At 39.8% G+C, this 18,401-nt stretch overlaps 1 long non-coding RNA gene across 1 annotated transcript in view; it reads right to left on the bottom strand.

The window, feature by feature from the left end:
* Positions 1–707: 707 nt before the first annotated feature.
* The window catches only part of LOC123614056 (uncharacterized), a 440,858-nt gene continuing 423,164 nt past the window's right edge, over positions 708–18,401 (bottom strand). The window contains exon 5 of the long non-coding RNA XR_012500986.1: positions 708–938. This is a non-coding gene — a long non-coding RNA (uncharacterized LOC123614056). The remainder of the gene's footprint in view (positions 939–18,401) is intronic.

Here is an 18,401-nt window from a genome sequence, read left to right as displayed (position 1 = left end):
AGTATACAAATCAGTGCACCAAAAATATGAAAATCCCAGATACTTTCAAAATCTTGGGGCTTGCAGAAGTGGCCCACTCCTCTCTGTTAAACACCAACCCTCCTTGCTATCTTGAAGACAGCGAGGATGCTTCTGCCTTGCAGGACAGCATGCCATCACGTTAGAATCTTTTCCTCCTCTATTTTCCTGGCCACTGGACCAGAAATTAGGGCCAAGCCTTTATGTATCATGCTGGGAAGTGCTGGGCTTGGTGAGGAAGGAAAGAACTATACTCTGAAAGAGTCGTAGGACCTAGTCCACATATTCGAGCAAGAGCGAGGGGAGTGCCATGGAACTGAATCCTGAGGGTTCTCGACCACAGAGTTAGAACGTAAAATCAGCTAAGGGAGAGTTGATCAATATGGGAGCACTCTTCTGTGACACAGGAGTTAACAACCTTGCAAAGCCCCAAGAAATGCTGCTGGGATGGCTTGGAGAGCTTGGAGGTAGCAATGGCCGGGACTTGCAGAGCCACCTTCGGCATGACGTTGGGGGGGGGGTGGTGGTGGGACGGTGGAGAGGGAAGGTAGGGCAGCATCGGGGAGATGTGGAGGTAGGCGACTCGCTGCAGCAGTGGAGCTCCAGTTCACCTCACCCTCTTCCTCCCTGGAGTTTCCCAACGAGACCGTCCAGAGCTCTGAAAACGCTGCTCCCGGATGGGATGAACCTAAAACACAGAGCAGACTGATCTGCGCGGCACAGGAGGTGGCTTGTCGTGGGTGCGCTGTGGTGAGCAGTGAGACTTTCCAAGGTGACGTTGAGACTTCAGAACCTCTGGGCATATTCACAGTAGCCCCTTGAGAGGCCAGAGGGCTCGGAAGCATTCCTAGTCTCTTTCACTGTCCCTTCTGCTGCAGCATTTCTATCATTAACAACTTTGTTTGCTATCATTTTTCATGCTGGAATAGAGAGAAAACAAAACTTAAGGTCAGACACCCCGATTCTAGCCTGAATTCTCCCATTATCCAGTTGTAGGGTTCTCCAGCTTGACATCTGGAAAATAGAGTGTCTTCTAACGCTAGCTCTTTTGGAATCTGTTAAAAGCTACGGACCCACTCTCTCTTCAGGAAAATGTGCAGACACCATTTTATGTGCATTTATCTTTCCTGAAGTTACCTTGTACATGATAATATCTAGGGTGACCTCTAGTTCTGATGGCTGTAAAGCTAAAGTCCTGGTTAATTCCGTCTCCAGCTTATACCTGTCCCCAGCCTGCCGCCAGGTGGACTAGTGCTGATTGTTAATGGGGGCAAGAATATTTATGAAATGAATACCTGCTGAAGACCAAGAATTGAAAAGAGGTATAATACTAGAGTATAATACTGTGTGAGATAAGACTGGATCCATAAAGACATTTTAAGTGATACGGAGTGAGGGATTTATTTATTCTTCGGATTATCCCTTAATCAGTTGTAGGCGCTGGTGAAGACGTGTTTGAAAGGCTGTTGCCTCTGAATCTGGTGATGAGCCCAGAATCCGGGTAGGTCACCAAAGCCAGCGATTGGGAAGAAAACTCGGATGTGAAGTAGGGGAGAGTGAAGACAAACTGGAACTTGTAAACAGCAACCTGAAAGCCATGAAATCAATTACCTGCATGCCCTGCAGAAGGGGGGTCCTTTGCCTTGGAGTTGCTGACGTGCCTGGCCCCAGCCTTGGAGACTCACAGGGGAGAGTCTGGCAGGACCTGGAGGAGCTGTGGGCTCAGCTGCTCTCCCACCACAACGTGAGCCAGAATCAGTGGCGACGCCTGTGAGCTGCCACCGTCAGCGGCGCCCTCCACCAGCCTTCAGAGATCAGTGGTTGCTGATATATTTCTGCCTCTGAATCTCACACTCTATTCCCTGATGGCCACTCATAAATGAAAACAATACAGGGGATCTTGGAACTGTAGTTTCAGCTAAGCTTGTGTGACAAAGGGCAAATCTTCCCCAGATATGAATAACACAGGGTCCTTCCCTCAAGTCTGGAGGGATGAAAGGAAAAAACACCAAAAACAAATAAATGTCTCAAAAGGTAAAATATGGACTTCCTTTTCTAGAGTAGATGGGGCGTAGAACGAGTGGCCAAGTTCCCTGGAGAGAAGTGGGGCTTTCACGGAGGAGAAAACCCCCAGGTGCATCACAGGCAGAGGAAAAACCAAGGGCTGAACCATGCTGCTTTCAAAGAACCGGAAACGGCTGGTGGGGCTAACCCTGGGGCTGAAGATGAGGAGATACACAACTGGAGAGAACAAGAAACGACGAGATTATGGAGGGTGTCATAGTCCATGCTGAGAAGTCTGGGCTTGATTCTGCTTCGTGGTTGTTGATGTGAATTTTATATTGTGATATTTTAAACTATTTTAATAACTAATCAAAGAAGAAAACCCTTTCGAATATACTAGAGGAACACACTAGAGGTGACCAACACAATTAACTTGGCTGCTACGTTCATATCTTTTCAAAATAAAGCTTGTCCTGTCACTTCCATTTAATTGAAAAAATATCACGAGACTGCAAAAGTAGCTATTAAAAACTTGTTCTTAATTTCAAGTATTTATCCATGTGAATCAGGGTTTATTTCATTTTTAATTTCTCTAAATTCTAAACCAAACCCAGAAATAAAATTGGACATCAGGGCTGACGTAAGAGTAAAATTTCATTCCCAAACCTGATTTGAAATTTTGGTAATAATCTTAATAATCTCAGTGTTCTCATTGATTGACCTTGTAATCAACTAGTTGTGATTCATAAAATAAATTACTGCACTATAGTACCAGTTGGTTTCAAAGACCTCATACCTTGAGGTGTTACTTTATTTTCAAACAGTATCCCACCTGCACAAAATAGGAATTAAAGATTGAGAACGTAGGTAGTGGTGAGCCAGTAAAGGATTTTGAGAGCAACATGATGATTTTTTCTTTTTAATTTGAAAGAAAAAATCATGCTGATGGTGAAGTTAGAAAAGAATTGGAGAGAGACCAGTCTGAAGTACAAGTTTTGTAGTCCAGGGATGAGCTGGTCCTGTGACTTTAAAAGGTCTCAGTGCAATTGGAGACGACAGACTAGAGGATGACGGGGCAGTTACTGAGGAGGTAGGCTGTAGCACAGAGGGAGGACTCAGATGCAGAGAACGATGAAGGGAGGGACGTGGTGAGTTCGGTGGTTGGGTGGATATTGATGGCTGCTTCATCTTTAACTTTGTCTACAAGCCTAGCACAGTAGCTGTCACATAAAAAAGTGTCCAGGAAGTATTTTCAAAGTGTTACATTGCATGCCAAATAACAGTGTTTTGGTTGGCTCGTGATATTTTGAGAAGTCCCATCCAAAGACTTTTTATGATCCTACAGAGTGTCCTTTTTTCTCTTAAGGCATTTGGTCAAAAATAAGAACCCAGCTCTAATGCCTGCAGTTTTTTTTTTTTTTTTTCCCGTGGTGGCTTCTTCTAAAGCAAAGAATGCTTTCTACTAAGAAACCTCACTTTTAAGAAATACTTTTTGCATTATTATAATTTGGATGGCATCTAAATGGAAAACCGAACCCCAAATCTAATAGGTAGTATTTCTAGTACTGTATTTGGAAGGCAATAGAAATGCTTTAACCAGAACTCCAAACAAACTTCCTTGTGCTCTTTTATGTATTGGAAATATTTAGGGGAAAAGTAATTCTTTTTTAAAGCAATTACTGATTTAGAGGAAGTTGTAAAGAAGTATACAGGGAGTTTCTGTGCACTCTACAAGGGGAGATACATTTTTAAAGTATCTAGGAGTTGATTTCCTAGTGTTAAGGAATATATGTATGTGTATATATGTGTGTGTGTGTATGGTGGGACTAAGGCACGGATATGGGATATTAAGGCAGAAAATAAGCAATATTGATATGTTAATAACTCATTAGATTCTCCCAAGAGCAGCTGAGTGTTGCTATGTTTCTAAAGGTGTTCTATTTGGACCAAAATCAATGACAAAATCCTCAACTATGTGGGGCTTGAGACAGTAAACATATATCTCTGGTATTTAATTAACTCTACAGAACATAAGGCAAGTAAAACCCATTTTTAAAGGGGAAGCAGCAACCACAGCCATTAGAAAGCGTCATTTAAATGCTTGTGTGCACACACATGCATACACCCACGAATGCAAAATTAGTAGCTGACTGGATTTTAAATTTGAAATATGCTCAACTTCGTATGTGCACTGCATTTCTCATTATCTTAGTCTTTTCACTGGCCCCAAATACCAAATATTATGGAAGAGATTCATACAGTCTTTGGCAAAATTCCTTTGAAACATAAGATTAATTCTGACATCTAATTTTTTGCACCCAAATCTTCTCCTAACCCCCAATGGTTCTTTTGTCACTGTATTTTAACCCTCATGGTGTTTCTCAGTCCTTGCTCTTCTTACCCCACCATTAATGAAAGTGACCACATTGCCCAGAAAATGGGAAGCAGTCATATTCTGTGCATTTTCCAGGCCAGTGTTACAGTTTTACGTTACGCTTGTGTAGTACTTCACAGGCTCAGATGCTTTTCGCATACATTATCTTCTCCCGTTGGTCAACGACCCTGTGGAGCAAGTATTATTTCCCTACTTAACTACACAGGAAGTTGAGGGTTGGAAATAAGTTATAAAGATGGAATGCACAGCACAGGGAATATAAGAAATATTTTAAAATAAGTTTGTATGGAGAGCAATCTACCAAAATATTGAAATATTATGCTGTACACCTGAAACTAATATAACATTATAAGTCAACTATACTTCAGTTGGAAAAAAGGAAGTTGAGGGTTGGAGTGATGGAGATTTCTCCTAAATCAAAGAACTGATTAGTAGCAAGGTCAGAATTGAGATCCCTGGATTTCTGCTTCTGAGCCCAGTGATCTTTCTTCTCCACCACTGCTATCCCATTTGTAGCCACTTGTAATCTCAGATTTTCATGCTTTCTCAGACTCCCTTCAGTGAATATTTCCACAAAATGGCTTGATGCCGTGAATTCCATATTCTGGGCACCTCAGCATACCCGAATATCTCCAGGACTGATTAGGGCCTTCCCTTTTGGCTCTAGCTCCTTTTTTGTTCCGTTTTATTTTTGTTTTCTCTGCCTTTTGAATCTCTGCTCTGCATTATGTGTCTTCCACTCAAGTCCTCTTTCTGGAGGTATTGACACCTGGGGACTGAGCTCTCCCCAGTGGAAGGTGGGTGGAGTTGACAGGTGCCTCTTCCAAGAGTGACCTAGAGATACTCACATGTGTGCTCCTCTGGGCCTTTTCCTTCTTCCCAAGGGTAGGAATGGCCACAGCAGGAAATATATTGGAAGCCACATCTTGGGGATAGAAGAGAAGACCTTAGCCTGAGTTCCTGAACCAAGTGGAGGAGAGCCATGCCCCGACCTGAGATCATCACGTGAGTGAGATACGCATTTCTGTATTTCTTAAATCACTGAATTACATTGTCGCATCCTAATGAATTTAACCTTCCTAACTGAGCGTACCTGTTAAAGTAGCTTCCCTGCCAAAGGTGAAGTTCTCTTCCTAAAAGGAATTCTATCTTTACGCTGGCCCAGCCAGCTTTTTCAATAGGATGTTGTGCTCCCGTAACACTTTGTAGGATGGTGTAGAATGTTGGGAAAAGTATAAGCCCTTGGGTCAGACAGACTTGGGTTCAAGTGTGAATTATGTACTTTTTAGCCACGTGACATTGAATAGGTAGGCCAATTTCCGAATCACAATTTCATTATGACAAAAATGGCATATCTGGGGAGAAATAAATATGAAATATTTGTAAAATGCCATATCACAGGTTTCCTGAATATTTGGTTCATGGTGTGCAACCAGTAATACTGGTAATAGTTATCAATGGAGTACGTGTTTTCAGTTTCAGTTAAAAAGTGTATACTGTGGATAATGCTCCGAGAGGAATGGACAGTTGATCCTCAGAGACCTCACCTCTAATGTGAGAAATATGGATGTTTTACTTACCCTACTTATTTTCTCCCAGATTATGGTCTCTTAAATTTGTTTTTACCACCCAACACTCCTCTCTTACGTGTGTTTGCATAATGGCACGGTCCGTCCTTTACTGTTCCGGGAACTCGGGCTTCCAGCTGCGATGCCTTGTCTTCGATGAGAATTCATAAGGTTTCATTAATCTTACCTCTGACATACTATGTGATAAGTAATCATTTGAATTATTAGTGCCTTCCTTTTCCAACCTCCAAAAAGCTAGGTGAAAATTTTGGTGGACGAGGGAAATGACTCATGGAAAGGTGTCACAAATGTAGAAGGTGCAGTGTTAACACAGTAAACCAGTTAAGGCTATAATGCAGTTCCTTAGAAAAAATTTTCTCCTTTCTTAAAACATGTTTAAAATGTGTATATTGTATTTTATAATAAATTCAAAAGCATTTTTAAAATGTTAGTATCAAAAATAACCATTAAATATAGTTCATCTTAACACTCGTTAATATTCTGGTCTAATTACTTTTATTCTCTTTTCAAACACACACACACACAGTATTTTGTTTTGTCATTGTTTCTGCTCTTTTCCAAATTTGAATTCATACCATTCAGTTTCGTATTTTTCTCTTTTTCACTGAATATCATGTAGTAAACATTTTTCCACCCAAGGAACATTTCTAGGGCCCAATTTACACTATGCCACAGTAGCCATTTACATTTGCAATGAGAGTCAGAGAAAGTTTTGAATTCCTAAGTTTTCTTTTGTGGCAGCCTTTCTGCAGCTGTTAAGAGAAATGCTGCTTTTGTCAAAAAATTCTCTTGCTCTTATCACCTGGCTGTCACTTATTTCTCAGAGCTGGTGGTGCTGTTAGCCAGTGGGAATCCACGGGGGTATTCTCTGGGCTGGCAATAGGGAGTGCTCTATTGTCACTGTCAGCAAACCTACCTTTGACTTTCCCTTCAAACACTCATAAATAACACACGAAACTCTTGTGCCCATGCTTTGAACTACCTTTTACTTTTCTTTCAGGTATCATGATTAAAATGTCTTAATACCAAAAATACTATAATATACTAAAGGTATGTTATTCAGGCAGGGCAGTAATGATGACTTTTCATAATCTGGTGGTTTGGGTAGTCTGCAGAGGGATGGGACGTGAATCATACCCTGGAAACACCTAAAACCTCAGGTTACAGGTCTTGGAAGATTGAAGATTGAAGACACGTGAACATACATGTCTTACATAAGATGAGATAGTCAGTTGTTGCATTGCAGCTAGCAGGTGCAGGGTGAGGGTGGGGAAGGAAGGTTTGGATTGTTCGTGGTGGGTTTTTTCCATCTTTTTAGCCTGCAGTTTATACCATCTCTCCCTTTCCCCATCAGACATGCCAAGAACACTTAGTAGATTCATAATGCTGAACTGGCAACTGAGTTCGAAGGCGGGGGTTAGGGGTGGGGGAGATGAAAACCAAGGGACCCCATTTCAAATTGCCTCTGCTATCTCATTAATCTCTTCCAGCAGATAATACATGCAGAACTCAGGCTACTGAGGTCTCCAAAGAGTATCGTTTTTTGTGGGGTTATAACAAATTAAAGAAATAAATTAAGTCACCAGCCCAGCAGGGAAGCGCTTGAAATCCCGGGCTCCCTAGTCTTCACTGCTGTTCTGGAATGATAATAACAAAGAGGCCTTTTCTTCAAATGCACATGTATATATTTTAAATCTATATTGCATATAGATGTAAATCGTTAATGTAGCTTTCTATCTTGCTTTGTTATTTGCCTTCATGTACTTTCAGAGGCGTTTCTGTGTCCCTAGCCCCCAGATCTGTACCTGCTGCTCACTAATTCCAAAGAGAGAAAAGCTGCTGTAGGGTGGGGTGGACGTAGAAATTTGGTGTTCTTTTATATAGAAACAGAGAGACACACAGTCCGTCTTTTTTATTTGTTTGCGGGTTTTTGTTGTTGTTTATTTGTTTCCTTGTTTTATGACTTGCTTGGAATAATTCTGTGGAATCTGTCTCACCGCAGAGTACAGCAAATGATGTGTCTGCTCCATTTTTGATTCTTTTTTGTTTTTTTTCTTGTTAATCATTGCTTTCACGGTTAAGGACAGCCTTCTAGGGTCTCTGTGATAGAGTGTCCATTAGCGATTGGTCAGAGGTTGGGCTTAAACGCTTTTCATCAGTAGGGCTGTCACCTTTCCCAGGGTAAAGCTGTGTGTGGGTCGGGCCACACGTAAACACAAGCCAGTTCTCTCTTCTCCAGCTGTTACTTTCTGCTGAGCCTCCCTCCTGCCTCTCACACGTGCGTTTATACACTCGAAGAAGGACGTGTAGAGCGCTGGGGGCCCTCTTTAATGTTTCTGGTTGAACGTACACATTTCAGGAAACTCATTCTTGGAGTCTTAGGGAGGGTGGGTTGGAAGAAGATGTCTGGACTCGAGTTAATGGGACTACCTATGAGATTTATTTTAGAGAGCAAAAAGAAACTCACTGCAGGGCCCCGGAACCACAACCATGCATAACTCTAAGGGTCATAACCCACAGGTTTGTCTGTAAAACCTGTATGAGAACATGGGCCATGTAAATGAGAACTCTCAGTCATTCAGTTGGCAGCGTGTGTGGTTATGTGTGGTGGCTTGAAAAAGACTTTTTGGAGGCAAACAGTGATGATGACGAAAAAGAGCATTTTTGTCGAGTCTCGATACAGAGATACAGTATAAAGACCAAAGTGTATAAAGGATTTAAAATCAATTGTTCTAAAGCAAAGATTCCTGAGAGCTGGCCTAAAAATAGTTTTCATGTGTTTGAGACATTATTCAGTGGAAGAAAAAGACCATGTTTTTCCTTTTCCGAAGAGAGTAGAAACATTCAAAGTGGCTGCAGCAGTCGTGGTTACATTGAATTTAAGACGGTGTTTCCTGACTCTTCTCAAATAGTAAGTCCAGGTGCCTAGGTGAATCCCCTTTCCTAGAGATCTTTAAGAAAAATACAAAGAGTTGGGTCTCTCTTCATCTGTTTCAAGTAAAACATAAAACAGACGAACACAATATTACATCATTGCCTTGACGCCTAGGAAAGGGGTGAGTAGAGTGTCCAGTCATTCTTGTTTCTGGACATCTGTTATTTTTCATATAAAGGAAGGAAGTTACTGGAGTGGGAGTGAGTACTTCAGCTACCTGTGACTGACTAACCAGCAACCTTACTTTGCTCACCTGTGAGATAAGAGAGTGAAGTGGTAATTTCTCAATTCCTTTTTAGCTGCAAGTGTAAAAGCTCCCATATAGCACAGGCACATCATTGTATGGGTTTATTTTTCTCTTAAAACATTACAGAGTTTCTCTTCCATTTATGGTGGGTTAGGAAATTATGAGAGCAGCTAGAAAACCTGGACAGTATAAAATGTATTTTCCTGATACATTAGAAAGCCAACAAGATAGTGAGAAATTACAGAATCAAAACCAGGGGGAAGAATGAAAGCCAGAGAAGAGAGCCTTGTTTTTAGAGTTCCTTTTCTCCTAAAGCCATGTACGTATTTCTCAAATAGTCAGATTCGTAAAATCAAACACTAGAATGGTGGTTACTGGGGTCGGGGGTGAGGGGAAGGGTGGAAATGGGGAGTTATTAATCAACAGGCATAAAGTTTCATTAAATAAGATGAATGAGCTTTAAAGATCTGTTTTACCTGTAGTCAACAGTGATATATTTCATGCTTAAAATTTGTTAAGAGAATAGATTTTGTGTTGTGTCTTGTCACAATAAAATTAGAAAGTTAAAGTAAAAACTAAATATATACCAATAAATGTAAACAAATCGAATGATAGAGCTAAAAAAAGGGTAAATACGCAGCTAAATCTAAATTGGTATTGGTTATATAAGATAAAATCAATATTTTTGGATCCGTCTCCTAGAGTGATGGAAGTAAAAGCAAAAATAAACAAAGGGGATCTAATTAAACTTAAAACCTTTTGCACAGAAAAGGAAACCATAAATAAAATGAAAAGACAACCTATGGAATGGGAGAGAATATTTGCAAATGATGTGATTGACAAGGGGATAATTTCCAAAATATATAAACAGCTCATATAACTCAATACCAAAAACCAAATAACCCAATCAAAAAATGGGCAGAAGACTTAAATAGAGATTTCATACAGATGGCCAACAAGCACATGAAAAGATGCTCAACACTGTTAATTACTAGAGAAATGCAAATCAAGACTTCAATGAGGTATCACCTCACACGGGTCAGAATAGCCATCATCAAAAAGTGTCTAAATAACAAATGCTAGAGAGGGTGTGGAGAACAGGGAACCCTTCTACACTGTTGGTGAGAATGTACATTGGTGCAACCACTTTGGAGAACAGTATAGAGGTTTCTTAAACAACAAAAAATAGAGTTACTGTATAATCCAGCAATCCCACTCCTGGGCATATATCCGGAGGGAACTCTAATATGAAAAGATCCATGTACCCCAATGTTCATAACAGCACTATATACAATAGCCAGGACATAGAAGCAACCTAAATGTCCAACAGTACATGACTAGACAAAGAAATTGTGGTACATATATATAATGGAATACTACTCAGCCACGAAAAAGAATGAAATAATGCCATTTGCAGCAACATGGATGGACCTAGAGATCATCGTACTAAGTGAAGTAAGTCAGACAGAAAGACGGATATCACATGCTATCACTTATATGTGGAATCTAAAAAAAAAATGATACAAATGAACTTACTTACAAACAGAAACAGACTCACAGACATAGAAAACAAACTTATGGTTACGAAAGGGGAAAGGAAGGGATGGAATAATTTAGGAGTTTGGGATTAACAGATACACACCACTATACATAAAATAGATAAACAAGGACCTACAGTATAGTACAGGGAACTATATTCAATATCTTACAATGACCTATAATGGAAAAAAGTCTGAAAAGTAACATATATATATATAGACACACATACACATATATATATATACACATACATACACAGATATATATACATACACACACCCCCCATATATATATATATAACTGAATCACTTGGCTGTACACCAGAAACTAATACAACATTGTAAACCAAATATATTTCAATAAAAAGTTTTAAAAATATATAGAGAGAGATTAAAATACATAATGATAATAGCATATAAGATGGGAGGGGTAAGTGGAATTAAAATGTTCTTGGGACTTTGCATTGTCTGGAAACAGATAAGAGTACAGTTTTATATTAGGCTTTTCTTAGGCAAAGAAGCATTTTGTAATCTTCAGGAAATAATGTTTTAACTCAGAAATTTGTTATGTAAATTTAAGTAAAAATGTTTCTGCAGGGCTAATAGCCTTGTGCCAATTTTAAATTTTGATATTTTTCTTCTTTTGGCTATGTTATATGTAAAAAAAAAAAAAAAAATTGACCTTTTAAGGAAAATAGTTCAGAGAATCATGCAAAAGCTCAAATTCAACTTAATATTTATTTATCTATTTAAAGGAAATCACCTGATGGTGACTTTGAAACAGAAGAATATCCCTTGTCTGAAGCTGGGAAGTTTTGGAAAGGGCACAGCCGGTTTTAATCCAGTGTTGGCTGAAAAGTATGAGGCATAAATCCAATAACCGTACTTCTAAAGTCATCCATATGAGCTAATTCTTTTAACAGGCCAATTTGCTTGAAGGTAGTGAACCCTCTCCTGAGTTTGGGTATTATTGCAGGTTCAGAAGAGATAACAGAAAGAGAAGGAGATCAGGTGACTTGGCCCAAATTGAACATTTCTGTGACCCACCTGGGACATCAGATTCTCAGAAGTAAGGACCAGTATCTGTGTGCATTTTAATACTGGAAAGGAGCTAGCTGTTCTGTGGGGGATAGGATCCTGCTTGGCTGAGACTCAGGTAAAGAGGGTTGTCATCTTGGTCTGCTACTTGCTAACTCTGTGGCCTTTGGCTAGTCACTTTGTAACTCAGTTTTATTTTCTGTAATACTGGCAAAGCAATTTAGTGTAAAGCAATGTAACTCATAAATGTAAGATCTAGAAAAACATTTTAAAGTGTTTTATAAAGAGAAAACTATATACAAATAAAAGACATCATTTTTACTTCCAATTATATGACACATAATTCAAGTCAGCTTTTATCCATGGTTACAAATAGATGGACACATTTATAGTAAGCATGAAAATGAAACCAAGGCTCTGTACATTTGGGTTAAAAGCAGTTGCTTAAACAATTACAAGAAAAAAAAAATAGATTTTCATAGTGAGTAAACCTTAGTAAGAATTTTAATTTTGTCCTGTATTATACATTGATAATAAAGTACTTGTCAAATTCTAAATTTATTTTCCTTTCATTAAGTATTCTTTTAAATTTGGTGCCTACTTTACTCTGTTTCTTATAATAGGCACACAGAACATGCAAAAACAATGTTAGCATGAACAGATTTCCAGTAATCTGTTAAATAGCTTAATCTGGAACTTTCTTCATAAGCAAAGCATACATTGTTACAGAAAAAAATAAATCTATGCATTTGGATGATGATTTGGGGTTTCATATTTAATGCCATAGATTTGTTATTTTGAGATGATGGACAACAAATTTCCTAATTGTAAATAAGCAGAGGGAAAATTGTGTTTGAGACTGTTAGCTATCGATTCTCTGAGAAAATGTGAAGTGTAAAGTTGTGAGCTGGTGATGATGTTGGAATTTCTAGAAGATACTTCGTTTCAGCCTCTGGAGTTGTATGTGTGGAAATGAGAAAATAGACTTTCCTGGTCATATCTAGCTGATTGGATTTTGAGAATCAGATTTTATTTGCTGGGGATAAGACAATTTCAGCTCTCTGCTTTGTTTGTGAAGCTCTAGCTGTAGATCTTCCAAAAACCTCTCAAAATATTTTCTCTATTGGGTTCTTCCTTCTTTCCTTCCCCACTTCTTTCCTCCCTTCCCTTCTGCCTGGGCTGAAATTAGACTTAGTGTCTGTTAGTTCTTTCTCAGTCCTTCAGATCTCTTGCTTTGAGCTCTGTTCCTTCCTGGGGTCCTGGGGGAATATCAGCAGTCCCTAAAGCGTCTTCAAGGAAAACACAGAGTTCAAACTGGCAACGTATTCTTATAGTGACAGAGTGTTTTATCCCCATGGAAATGGAAGGACTTACTTCTATCATATGTATTTATGCCAGATAGGGAGTGTAAGCCAAACAGAAAAAGGGTGATGACACCCCAGGCACTAAAATGCTTCCAAAATTCTGGAAAGTCTTAACTTTTCCTTGATGGGTACAACTTGAGAAATGTTACAAAAGATGGTATACACCAAAGAATCCAGAGTGCAGAGGGAAGATGTGATTGCTCAGGACCACGGAAATCTCTTTCAAGTAGACTCAGTATAATAAGACAAAATAGAATTTAGCATTATTCACTAATAATTAATTCACATTTACCAAAGATTCTTTTTTTCTTTAACAAATAATGTCATCTGAAATGATCTGGTGACTCTGTTTTCATCGACCCACAGCTGTGCATGTGCAGCCCCCTTTGGATGTTCCGTTACAGTGAAAAGGAACTGGGGTAGAAATCAGGCAGGCATGATTCCTACAAGTGTGTATGACATCATATATGAATACATGAATTTGGTGGGACTCAGTTTTAACATGTTTAAGAGAAAAGGAAGAAGGAGGGGGAGAGGGAAGGAGAAGTGAATGGAGGGAGGGAAAGAGAAAGAAAGGTCATCATGCCAGTGCAGCAATTACTGAGGAATTTGAAGAAAGAAATGTACGTGGTGTGTCTGTCCACGCTTAAGCGCTCAGTAAGTTTTAGTTGTTATATCATTAGTAGTGAAATTTGAATAAAGCGCACACACACCATTAGTTTTTGTATCTTTCGGTCTATTTTGTTTGGGTAAAAGATGTTGGAGGGTAGTCTGCTGACTAGAAAGCCAGGATAGTGTGATATTTATTAGTGGGAAGAACTACTAAGAGGAGGTGACACTAACTGTAATTGATGCTATAGAGGAGGACTCAGAAGGACTGAGGGCGGAGAACGCCTTTCACCCAAAGGCTGATTAAAAATGGAACAGTGCTTCAGAACTCTAATAACCGCTCTGGGGTTTATGTGGTTTGGCATTGGTGAATATGTGATATCTGTTGTACAGCTTCTTGGTGGAGGAAGAATTTCTTAGCCTAATTCATGTCTAACAGCTTTTTAACATGACAGGACTAAAACAAAGCTAATTTTAGCTGGACAGGGATAATGGCCATTTATGGTTGGGTATTATAGTTGGCCAGGAAAAGAGACTAAAAATGACTTCAGCAAGACTGACTGCATCCCCAAACGTATCTTTTCCTACATGATAGTCTGCAGCAAAACAAAACAAAACAAAACAACAAACCTCTTTTCCAGATCTCTTAATTAAGGAATGTTATTTAGTTATACCATTTTATATGTAATTTAAGTTGTCAAAATTTATCTCATGTTTAAAATAACCCCATAGTACTTCCAGTATAAAAGGAAGAAAATGGGCTTTGGGGTTGGAGCTGAATCCCAAATCCAATTCTTTAACTTCTTAACTATCCAGCTGACCTTTATTCTTTATCTATAAAATTAGGGTAACAATACCTTTCCCATAGGACTGTGTCAGTGATTAAATGATTGAAAGCACGTGAAATGCTTAGAACAGTGTCTGTGGCTTAGTTGTCACACAGTCACATTATAATACAGTGATTCCATTTTGTTTTCTAATACTCAAGCTATTTCTTGGATTCTCATTAACCCTCACTTTTTTTTTTAATACCCCCAAATAGATAGCTCTGTATTTTAATGGAGTCTTGTTAATATGATGAACTCTGTGAAAATATTTCATCTTAATATCCAAGGCGAGTGATGAATCTGTCTAATGCCAGTATCTAATATATTGTTCTTCCTGCACACCTACAGAGAACTTTTTGTCTTAGCTTGAGTCCTCTAGAAGGCAGGTCCTGAGGCCAGGGATTGGTGCTGGCATTTTCTTTGGAGGTACACATCCAGGGCAGTGAAGGGGAGAGCAAAGGGTTAGGAAAGCAAGGTAAACTGGAATGCAGCATGTGGCTGCTTTATAACAGGCCATAGCAGGTTACTTAGTAGAACTGTTAATTCTGTACATGGGGATTCTGTAGAAGGTTTATAAGAAGAAACTTCACCACAGGATGGAAAAAGAAGGGGAAACGTGCTTGTCTAGCTCTCATCCACCTCCCATTTCCAGCTGGCCAACTTTTATCCCGTGAGGAGCTAACTCCCTGAAGCTAAGTCGCCTAGGCTGGGTCACCTGGCCCCTGCACCACTTCTCCAGAAGCTGATACCACACCCCACAGTGTGGGCTTTTACTAACACCCAGTATTGATGGAATCCAAGAAGGCTAAAAAGATTTGTGTCCTGATATACATGGGCGTAGCCTATCCTTTGGGGAAAGATACCAGCTCAGGGCTTTAAGCAGTTGTCATAACAATGTACAAAAGCTGGTTAATTTATAGCCCATGCATTAAAGTCCATGAGCGATTACCAGGAAATCCAACTCAAAAGAAAATGGCAATTTCTTGGAAATTTCAACATATACATTTGGTGTTGGGTATTATTAAGAGAGTTCGAATTGGAACTTAACCAAAAACAATCTCAAGGTTTAAAAGTATCTGCCACAGAAGCAAAAGGTTCAGGGAAGTGCTGCGTTCAGAATAGGGCTGTTAGGGTTGATGCAACTTGTTCACGTACAGCTTGAAAGCTGTGCTTGAAATTTGTGCACACGTGTAAATTGACTTATAGCCCCGGGTCCCCAGTACAACTGGGTCACCACAAAATAGACTTGCGGCCTCCATATCTCCTTCGGCTCTTTTAACTTGAAGGGAAATATTTGACCTTCTCTATTTCACTTTAAGGGAGGCCCATTTATTCCATCTGTGCATAATTTTAACCCCTGTGCTCTGATGACAAGGTCCAGTCATCCCAGAAGTGCGTTGGTTCTTTCTCCAATGACCCATGAAAATTCCATGCTCCTCTTTACTCTCCCTGGTCTGTCATTTAAAAAAAAAAAAAAGTGGGTTGGAAAGTGAGTGGCCTGACACTAGTGAAAACTGCTGCCTTGGTAGCCCAGGATGATAGAAGTTTATGAATGCTGGCTGTCTGCCACAAGCCCTGTGGTGGTACCACAACATCCTCCCACAAATTCTGTGCATACTCCCTATTACCTAATTGTGCAGCTCATTGCTAGACTCTCTCAAAAATTACAAGGAGAAAAAAGATAACTAAGTCTTTGGATCATTGGAAATATAGTCCAAAGTATGGATCCAAAAACCGCATTATAATGACATAAAGATTAGGTAGAAACACGTCAGAAGTAGTCCCTGAATTGCGGAAGAAAGAGTTGGAGGAGAAGAGACCTCTTCCTCACCACCTGTGGGTATGTGTTCACTCTGCAGTTAACAGAGAGCTAGGGCGCCTTTCTGAAGTCTTGTCCTGTGACTTCAGAATTCGATCTCACATTGTACTCGTTCTTACACACATTTTACAGCCTATTCTCCATTTAGCTGTCAGAACGAATCCTTTAAAAGGATGAGTCACATCTTGATGATCGTGACATCTTAGCACTTGAGTGACTTCCCGTCACATTTAGGATAAAATCCGGAGTTGAAAGCTTACAGGGCCCTCCTTGACCTCATCCTAGGCTTGCTCACAGATGTGAACCTGTAGCTTCCTCCCAGCCGATCTGCTGCGGCCACTCTGGTCCAGGGTGAGGAAGAAAGGACTTAAACCAGTGGATATGGAAAGATGTCAAGGATTTTGAGACGTATTTTGGATGCAGAAGAGATAGGTCTTGCTGATAGATTAAATGTGAGCGTTGAAATAAAAGTTGCATACAGAATTGTTTTAGGTCCTAATGGGCACTCAGTCAGTGTTAGTTCTTACTCTGTGTACTATCAAACATCAGTGAGAACTGGGTGAATTCTAACACGTGAATGTGCGGCAGTGAATCCTGCTTAAGCTGGGCATGGTCAGCTTTTTATGAATATGGACCCCATGTTCAGGTCAGAATTTAGTGTTCTCATCTTCACCTGTGAGTCAGCAGTTCTCCAAGATTTGCGGAGAACAGTACTGCTTATCTTTAGAAGAGCTGCCACTATTCAAGTACATGATGTACTTGAGCACGTTCAGTACTTCTTGAAGTTGATTCCAAGGCCACGGCCAAGGGGGTCTCTTACTCATTTAAAAATGAGCGACAGATTCCTCGCTTGGAGGAATTTGGAAATCTTCGTTTTAACAAGATCCCCCATCCTTACAGATTCAGAGCTTAAAACTCACTGCCTTAAGAGATTTCGTTAGAACTGTATGCTGGGTGGGGTCTGTTAAAAGTTGAATTTGAGTTACCTCCACTCCACCTTCCCGGGGAAACTAAGCACCTCTCAGATGCTGAAGATCACTAACATTTAACTGAGAGGCCTGTGGGCGACGAATGGGATTGAGTTCCCGCTGGGAAATGGGTCGTTTTTCAGACCTTGCAGGACGTGTGTACATTGGCACCCGTAAGTCTTTTGATTCACTGGGAGAAGGCTGCGCAGACCCAGACAGCTGGTGAATTCATGTGCTGCTGCTTCAAGGGGGGTAAACTGGTCTCCCAGAAACTGTGCGGCAGGCTGCTCTCCATCACCCCCTGGAACAGAAATACTGTCCTAGTAACTTTTATTCTATCTTTTTGACAGGCTTCCTCAGAGACATAGCAGAATGCCAGGTACTGAAAAAGGGGAAAAAAAAATCCAAAAGCAAGCATTCCTATCACTCTAGTCTTCTTTCTTTTCTAAACTTCATTAAGGACAATATATTTCCAGGGTTTCTTTTTTTATCATTTTCAAAACCAAAAATGGAAAAAAAAATTGTTCTGATCTCCAGTTTTAAATATAAGACAAATCTGTAGCTGCTTTAAAGTCCCATAGGAGAGGGAGGGTGCTGGCCATCCCAGCTCAGTCCCCACCTAGGGAATTTGCCACTTTCGCAAATTTGAATTCAATTTACCACAGCCAAATGAAAGGCGACTGAATTTCTAAGCCTGATGATGGGAGTGACATTGAATACAAGATTGTGTGGCACTTTAAAGAACTTCCCTTTTATTAGCGGCTCCATAATCACATTAACTTAAACTGAAAATGTGAACTAATTCTTTCCCTAGAGGCCCATGCGTTAATAATTGTAGAAATCTGTGGAAAAGGATAAATACAATTCAATAATTATATTGATAAATAAAATGAAAATCAACTAATTGTGTCATTCACTCAGAAGCTCGCTTCTGCTGTTGCTGGCTTTATGCTCCACTGGCTGCTAAACTTTTCTGTCACACTTCAATAAATTTAATTGTGCAGAATAAATGAGCTAATTTTTGAAGTCACAGGCTCTGTTTGCAAGATA

The sequence above is a fragment of the Camelus bactrianus genome, chromosome 20 (genome assembly GCF_048773025.1).
Source record: "Camelus bactrianus isolate YW-2024 breed Bactrian camel chromosome 20, ASM4877302v1, whole genome shotgun sequence".
Lineage (NCBI taxonomy): Eukaryota > Metazoa > Chordata > Mammalia > Artiodactyla > Camelidae > Camelus > Camelus bactrianus.
The sequence above is the reverse complement of the archived record's forward strand: the minus strand, read 5'-3'. Positions and strand labels throughout refer to the sequence as shown.